This window comes from Plectropomus leopardus, chromosome 3 (genome assembly GCF_026936395.1).
Source record: "Plectropomus leopardus strain MGB_pleo_1.0 chromosome 3, ASM2693639v1, whole genome shotgun sequence".
NCBI lineage: Eukaryota > Metazoa > Chordata > Actinopteri > Perciformes > Serranidae > Plectropomus > Plectropomus leopardus.
Window position 1 is genome coordinate 6,322,104 of NC_142178.1, and position 9,155 is coordinate 6,331,258.

Genomic DNA, 9,155 nt, shown 5'->3' on the forward strand with positions numbered 1-9,155 from the left:
TTTCAACATCCTAAATTATAACTTTTTCAGCATTTTTTGGCCTTTGTTTCCACTTTGTGTACTATGACATATTTCTACATGGTATATTATGTCATTTTCAGCCATTTTTATGACATGTCAAAATTTGACATTTTCGACATACTATACTATGGCGCTTTCTGCCATTTTTTCAACATGCTAAATTATGACTTTTTTTTTAGCATTTTTTGGCCTTGGTTTCGACTTTGTATTCAAAGGAATGTCGCTACAAGATATATTATGTTGTTTTCAACCATTTTTATGACATGTCAAAATTTGACATTTTCGACATACTATACTATGGCGTTTTCTGCCATTTTTTCAACATGCTAAATTATGACTTTTTTTTTAGCAGTTTTTGGCCTTGGTTTCCATTTTGCATACTATGACACATCTCTACATAGTATATTATGTTGTTTTCAGCCATTTTTATGAGACGTCAAAATGTGACATTTTCGACATACTATACTATGGCGTTTTCTGCAAATTTTTCAACATCCTAATTTATTACTTTTTTGGCATTTTTTGGCCTTGGTTTCTACTTTGGATTCAATGGAATGTCGCTATAGGATATATTATGTTGTTTCAACCATTTTAATGACATGTCAAACTTTGAGAGTTTCGACATACTATACTATGGCATTTTTGCAATTTTTTCAACATCCTAAATTATTACTTTTTTGGCATTTTTTGGCCTTTGTTTCCACTTTGTATACTATGACACATCTCTACATAGTACATTATGTCGTTTACAGCCATTTTTATGACATGTCAAAATTTGACATTTTTCGACATACTATACTATGGCGTTTTTTGCAATTTTTTCAACATCCTAATTTATTACTTTTTTGGCATTTTTTGGCCTTTGTTTTTCCTTTGTATTCTATGACATATTTCTACATGGTATATTATGTTGTTTCAACCATTTTTATGACATGTCAAAATTTGACATTTTTCGACATACTATACTATGGCGTTTTTTGCAATTTTTTCAACATCCTAATTTATTACTTTTTTGGCATTTTTTGGCCTTTGTTTCCACTTTGTATACTATGACACATCTCTACATAGTGTATTATGTTGTTTTCAGCCATTTTTATGACATGACAAAATTTGACATTTTTCGACATACTATACTATGGCGTTTTCTGCCATTTTTTCAACATGCTAAATTATGACTTTTTTTTTAGCATTTTTGGCCTTGGTTTCCACTTTGTATACTATGACACATCTCTACAAGGTATATTATGCCGTTTTCAGCCATTTTTATGGCATGTCAAAATTTGAGAGTTTCGACATACTATACTATGGCGTTTTTGCAATTTTTTCAACATCCTAAATTATAACTTTTTCAGCATTTTTTGGCCTTTGTTTCCACTTTGTGTACTATGACATATTTCTACATGGTATATTATGTCATTTTCAGCCATTTTTATGACATGTCAAAATTTGACATTTTCGACATACTATACTATGGCGCTTTCTGCCATTTTTTCAACATGCTAAATTATGACTTTTTTTTTAGCATTTTTTGGCCTTGGTTTCACTTTGTATTCAAAGGAATGTCGCTACAAGATATATTATGTTGTTTTCAACCATTTTTATGACATGTCAAAATGTGACATTTTCGACATACTATACTATGGCGTTTTCTGCCATTTTTTCAACATCCTAAATTATTACTTTTTTGGCATTTTTTGGCCTTTGTTTCCACTTTGTATACGATGACACATCTCTACATAGTGTATTATGTCGTTTACAGCCATTTTTATGACATGTCAAAAATTGACATTTTCGACATACTATACTATGGCGTTTTCTGCAAATTTTTCAACATCCTAATTTATTACTTTTTTGGCATTTTTTGGCCTTGGTTTCTACTTTGGATTCAATGGAATGTCGCTATAGGATATATTATGTTGTTTCAACCATTTTAATGACATGTCAAACTTTGAGAGTTTCGACATACTATACTATGGCATTTTTGCAATTTTTTCAACATCCTAAATTATTACTTTTTTGGCATTTTTTGGCCTTTGTTTCCACTTTGTATACTATGACACATCTCTACATAGTACATTATGTCGTTTACAGCCATTTTTATGACATGTCAAAATTTGACATTTTCGAGCATACTATACTATGGCGTTTTTTGCAATTTTTCAACATCCTAATTTATTACTTTTTGGCATTTTTGGCCTTTTGTTTCCACTTTGTATACTATGACACATCTCTACAACGTATATTATGTTTTTTTCAGCCATTTTTATGACATGTCAAAATTTGACATTTTCGACATACTATACTATGGCGTTTTCTGCAATTTTTTCGACATGCTAAATTATGACTTTTTTTTAGCAGTTTTTGGCCTTTGTTTCCACTTTGTATACTATGACACATCTCTACAACGTATATTATGTTTTTTTCAGCCATTTTTATGACATGTCAAAATTTGACATTTTCGACATACTATACTATGGCGATTTCTGCCATTTTTTCAACATGCTAAATTATGACTTTTTTTTTTTAGCATTTTTGGCCTTGGTTTCCACTTTGTATACTATGACACATCTCTACAAAATTATATTATGTTGTTTTCAGCCATTTTTATGGCATGTCAAAATTTGAGTTTTAGAGCATACTATACTATGGCGTTTCTGCAATTTTCAACATCCTAAATTATAACTTTTTCAGCATTTTTTGGCCTTTGTTTCCACTTTTGTACTATGACATATTTCTACATGGTATATTGTCATTTCAGCCATTTTTATGACATGACAAAATTTGACATTTTTAGACACAATATACTATGGCTCTTTCTGTCATTTTTCAACATGCTAAATTATGACTTTTTTTTTTTTAGCATTTTTGGCCTTAGTTCGACTTTGTATTCAAAGGAATGTAAGCTACAAGATATATTATGTTGTTTTCAACCATTTTTTATGACTTGTCAAAATTTGACATTTCGACATATTATACTATGGCTTTTTCTGCCATGTTTTCAACATGCTAAGTATGACTTTTAGCCTTTTTGGCCTTGGTTTCCGCTTTGTATTCAATGGAATGTCGCCTACAGGATATATTATGTTGTTTTCAACCATTTTATGACATGTCAAAATTTGAGAATTTAGGCATACTATACTATGGCGTTTTCTGCCATTTTTCAACATGCTAAATTCCGACTTTTTTTTAGCAGTTTTTGGCCTTGGTTTCCATTTTGTATACTATGACACATTCCTACAACGTATATTATGTTGTTTTCAGCCATTATTATGACATGTCAAAATTTGACATTTTCGACATACTATACTATGGCGTTTTCTGCCATTCTTCAGCATCCTAATTTATTATTACTTTTTGGCATTTTGGCCTTTGTTTCCACTTTGTATACTATGACACATCTCTACAAGTGTATTATGTCATTTAAAAGCCATTTTTATGACATGTCAAAATTTGACATTTTCGACATACTATACTATGGCATTTTCTGCCATTTTTCAACCTCTAAATTATTATTATTTTTTAGCATTTTTGGCCTTTGTTTCCACTTTGTATACTATGACACATTCTTACAGCATTATATTATGTTTTTCAGCCATTTTTATGACATGTCAAATTTGACATTTTCGACATACTATACTATGGCGTTTTTGCAATTTTTCAACATCCTAATTTATCACTTTTTTGGCATTTTTTGGCCTTTGTTTCCACTTTGTATACTATGACACATCTCTACATAGTGTATTATGTCATTTTCAGCCATTTTTATGACATGTCAAAATTTGACATTTTCGACATACTATACTATGGCGCTTTCTGCCATTTTTTCAACATGCTAAATTAGGACTTTTTTTTTTAGCATCTTTTGACCTTGGTTTCCACTTTGTATTCAAAGGAATGTCGCTACAAGATATATTATGTTGTTTTCAACCATTTTTATGACTTGTCAAAATTTGAAATTTTCGACATACTATACTATGGCGTTTTATGCCATTTTTTCAACATGCTAAATTATGACTTTTTTTTTTAGCAGTTTTTGGCCTTGGTTTCCATTTTGTATACTATGACACATCTCTACATAGTATATTATGTTGTTTTCAGCCATTTTTATGAGACGTCAAAATGTGACATTTTTAGACATACTATACTATGGCGTTTCTGCCATTTTTCAACATCCTAAATTATTACTTTTTTTTGCAGTTTTGGCCTTTGTTTCCACTTTGTATTATGACACATCTCTACATAGTGTATTATGTTGTTTTCAGCCATTTTCATGACATGTCAAAATTTGACATTTTCAACATACTATACTATGGCGTTTTCTGCCATTTGTCAGCATCCTAAATTATTACTTTTTGGCATTTTTTGGCCTTTGTTTCCACTTTGTATACGATGACACATCTCTACATAGTGTATTATGTCGTTTACAGCCATTTTTATGACATGTCAAAAATTGACATTTTCGACATACTATACTATGGCGTTTTCTGCAAATTTTTCAACATCCTAATTTATTACTTTTTTGGCATTTTTTGGCCTTGGTTTCTACTTTGGATTCAATGGAATGTCGCTATAGGATATATTATGTTGTTTCAACCATTTTAATGACATGTCAAACTTTGAGAGTTTCGACATACTATACTATGGCATTTTTGCAATTTTTTCAACATCCTAAATTATTACTTTTTTGGCATTTTTTGGCCTTTGTTTCCACTTTGTATACTATGACACATCTCTACATAGTACATTATGTCGTTTACAGCCATTTTTATGACATGTCAAAATTTGACATTTTTCGACATACTATACTATGGCGTTTTTTGCAATTTTTTCAACATCCTAATTTATTACTTTTTTGGCATTTTTTGGCCTTTGTTTCCACTTTGTATACTATGACACATCTCTACAACGTATATTATGTTTTTTTCAGCCATTTTTATGACATGTCAAAATTTGACATTTTCGACATACTATACTATGTATGCGTTTTCTGCAATTTTTTCGACATGCTAAATTATGACTTTTTTTTAGCAGTTTTTGGCCTTTGTTTCCACTTTGTATACTATGACACATCTCTACAACGTATATTATGTTTTTTTCAGCCATTTTTATGACATGTCAAAATTTGACATTTTCGACATACTATACTATGGCGTTTTCTGCCATTTTTTCAACATGCTAAATTATGACTTTTTTTTTAGCATTTTTTGGCCTTGGTTTCGACTTTGTATTCAAAGGAATGTCGCTACAAGATATATTATGTTGTTTTCAACCATTTTTATGACTTGTCAAAATTTGACATTTTCGACATATTATACTATGGCTTTTTCTGCCATTTTTTCAACATGCTAAATTATGACTTTTAGCCATTTTTTGGCCTTGGTTTCCACTTTGTATTCAATGAATGTTGCTACAGGATATACTATGTTGTTTTCAACCATTTTTATGACATGTCAAAATTTGAGAATTTCGACATACTATACTATGGCGTTTTTGCAATTTTTTCAACATCCTAAATTATAACTTTTTCAGCATTTTTTGGCCTTTGTTTCCACTTTGTGTACTATGACATATTTCTACATGGTATATTATGTCATTTTCAGCCATTTTTATGACATGTCAAAATTTGACATTTTCGACATAATATACTATGGCTCTTTCTGTCATTTTTTCAACATGCTAAATTAGGACTTTTTTTTTTTTTAGCATTTTTTGGCCTTGGTTTCGACTTTGTATTCAAAGGAATGTCGCTACAAGATATATTATGTTGTTTTCAACCATTTTTATGACTTGTCAAAATTTGACATTTTCGACATATTATACTATGGCTTTTTCTGCCATGTTTTCAACATGCTAAATTATGACTTTTTTAGCCTTTTTTGGCCTTGGTTTCCACTTTGTATTCAATGGAATGTCGCTACAGGATATATTATGTTGTTTTCAACCATTTTTATGACATGTCAAAATTTGAGAATTTCGACATACTATACTATGGCGTTTTCTGCCATTTTTTCAACATGCTAAATTCCGACTTTTTTTTAGCAGTTTTTGGCCTTGGTTTCCATTTTGTATACTATGACACATCTCTACATAGTATATTATGTTGTTTTCAGCCATTATTATGACATGTCAAAATTTGACATTTTCGACATACTATACTATGGCGTTTTCTGCCATTTCTTCAGCATCCTAAATTATTACTTTTTTGGCATTTTTTGGCCTTTGTTTCCACTTTGTATACTATGACACATCTCTACATAGTGTATTATGTCATTTACAGCCATTTTTATGACATGTCAAAATTTGACATTTTCGACATACTATACTATGGCATTTTCTGCCATTTTTTCAACCTCCTAAATTATTACTTTTTTAGCATTTTTTGGCCTTTGTTTCCACTTTGTATACTATGACACATTCTTACAACGTATATTATGTTTTTTTCAGCCATTTTTATGACATGTCAAAATTTGACATTTTTCGACATACTATACTATGGCGTTTTTTGCAATTTTTTCAACATCCTAATTTATCACTTTTTTGGCATTTTTTGGCCTTTGTTTCCACTTTGTATACTATGACACATCTCTACAAGGTATATTATGCTGTTTTCAGCCATTTTTATGGCATGTCAAAATTTGAGAGTTTCGACATATGGCGTTTTTGCAATTTTTTCAACATCCTAAATTATAACTTTTTCAGCATTTTTTGGCCTTTGTTTCCACTTTGTATACTATGACACATCTCTACAAGGTGTGTTATGTTGTTTTCAGCCTTTTTTATGACATGTCAAAATTTGAGAGTTTCGACATACTATACTATGGCGTTTTCTGCCATTTTTTCAACATGCTAAATTCTGACCTTTTTAGCATTTTTGGCCGTGGTTTCCACTTTGTATTCAATGGAATGTCGCTACAGGATATATTATGTTGTTTTCAACCATTTTTATGATGTGTTAAAATCTGATATTTTTTGATATACTATACTATGGTGTTTTTTTTTTAAATTTTTTAGACATGCTAAATTCTGACATTTTTGGCCTTTGTTTCCTCTTTGTATACTATGACACATCTCTACAAGGTATATTATGTTGTTTTCAGCCATTATTATGACATGTCAAAATTTGACATTTTTCGACATACTTCACTATGGCGTTTTCTGCCATTTTTTCAGCATCCTAAATTATTACTTTTTTAGCATTTTTGGCCGGGGTTTCCACTTTGTATTCAATGGAATGTCGCTACAGGATATATTATGTTATTTTCAACCATTTTTATGATGTGTTAAAATCTCATATTTTTTGATATACTATACTATGGCGGGTTTTTTTCAATTTTTTAGACATGCTAAATTCTGACATTTTTGGCCTTTGTTTCCTCTTTGTATACTATGACACATCTCTACAAGGTGTATTATGTTATTTTCAGCCTTTTTTATGACATGTAAAAATTTGAGAGTTTCGACATACTATACTATGGCGTTTTCTGCCATTTTTTTCAACATGCTAAATTATGACTTTTTTAGCAGTTTTTGGCCTTGGTTTCCACTTTGTATTCAATGGAATGTCGCTACAAGATACATTATGTTGTTTTCAACCATTTTTATGACATGTCAAAATTTGAGATTTTTTGACATAGTACACTATATCGTTTTTGCCATTTTTTCAACATGCTAAATTTTGACATTTTTGGTCTGTCTCGATCTTGGTTTTCACTTTGTATACAATAAGACGTTTCTAGCCCCCCAAAAAACAGTAACAGGGACAAGAATGGTAGAAACCTCAGGAAGAGTCACTGAGGATGGAACCCTCTTCCAGGACAGACAGGGATGCAATAGAAGTCGTTAAGATATTACAGTGAAATTACAGTAGATGACAAAATGATACATAGGAGAGAGAGAGAGAGAAAGAGAGAGAGAAAGAGGGAGGAAGACTTTGACTTTAAACTACCTTCATGAAAACATGTCCACTAAATACTTATTCCAGCACTATACAAAATACCATATACCCCCCTGCATGCAATCCCCCCTAAACAGATCACCAGTTCAGTCCCTGTCATGCTACAAACAGCCCCGTGTACAGACCACATTTTTTGAAACACATGGAGGTCATTAACAACATTATAGTATTTACACTCAGCCCTTAGGCGCACAGAAACCAGCCCCTTAAACAGTAACTCGGGGTCCACCAGCCCTAAACCCTGCAATCTGATACACCTCGTAGGCCAAGTAGCCAGTTTAGCCTGGCCAAACAAGAAGTTCATCAAAATATTTTTGTCCTTGGTCAGAGCGGAATTCCTGGGCCCCAGTATGTACAGCCCCTCAGAGAAGGCCACCCCCATCTTCCCACACGACACTCAACAATCACATGGTATGCAGACTCAGACATGCTACAGAACACGCAGCCCTCCCCCACAATATCATCCACTTCAGACAGAAAGCTGTTTGTCGCCAGGGCCCCATGTAACATCCTCCACTGTACATCTCCTGACCTCTTAGGTAGAGGGAGTGTTTGTCCCTCCAGGTCAAGCTGCCACTGATGTTCCCTGACCTCCTTCAACACTACAAAATTCCTAACCTTCACCAGTGCTGTATACAAAACTTCCCTCCTGACACCAATAAAGCAACCCAGGCTCAGAGAAGCAAAGGACAACAGCTTTCCTTCTTCCTGCCAACCTTCTGGACCTGCCGCCAACCTCAGCACCAGGAAAAGTGGAGGCTCCTCCCCCCTCGTCTGACTGAAGGAGCCCAGGGCTGACTGATACAGCGAGACCAGCACCTGTCCTCAGCCTCTCCAGAAGTCTCAGAGATTTCACACCTGAATCCTCTGACAGCTGCTGCGATGTCTTCCAGTCTAGCCCGTTTGTCCGTCTCAGGTGGCCCAGTGTCACAATGCCAGCCCTCACAAAGCTCCGTGGGGTCCCAGAGTAGGTTGTGGAAGATGGGCTCCTCTCCTACCCACACCCACAGTCCAGGCCCCACTCCTCCATCTCGATAGTGTCCACCAGTGCCACAGTGAGACACCACTAAGTTATTCTAAGTTATTTATAATTAGAGTCCAACCTCTGTGGAAGTCCTGAGAGAGGATCCACCTCCACTTTGCCAGCCTGGTGGTTATGGCTGACAAGGTCCCCTTCCAG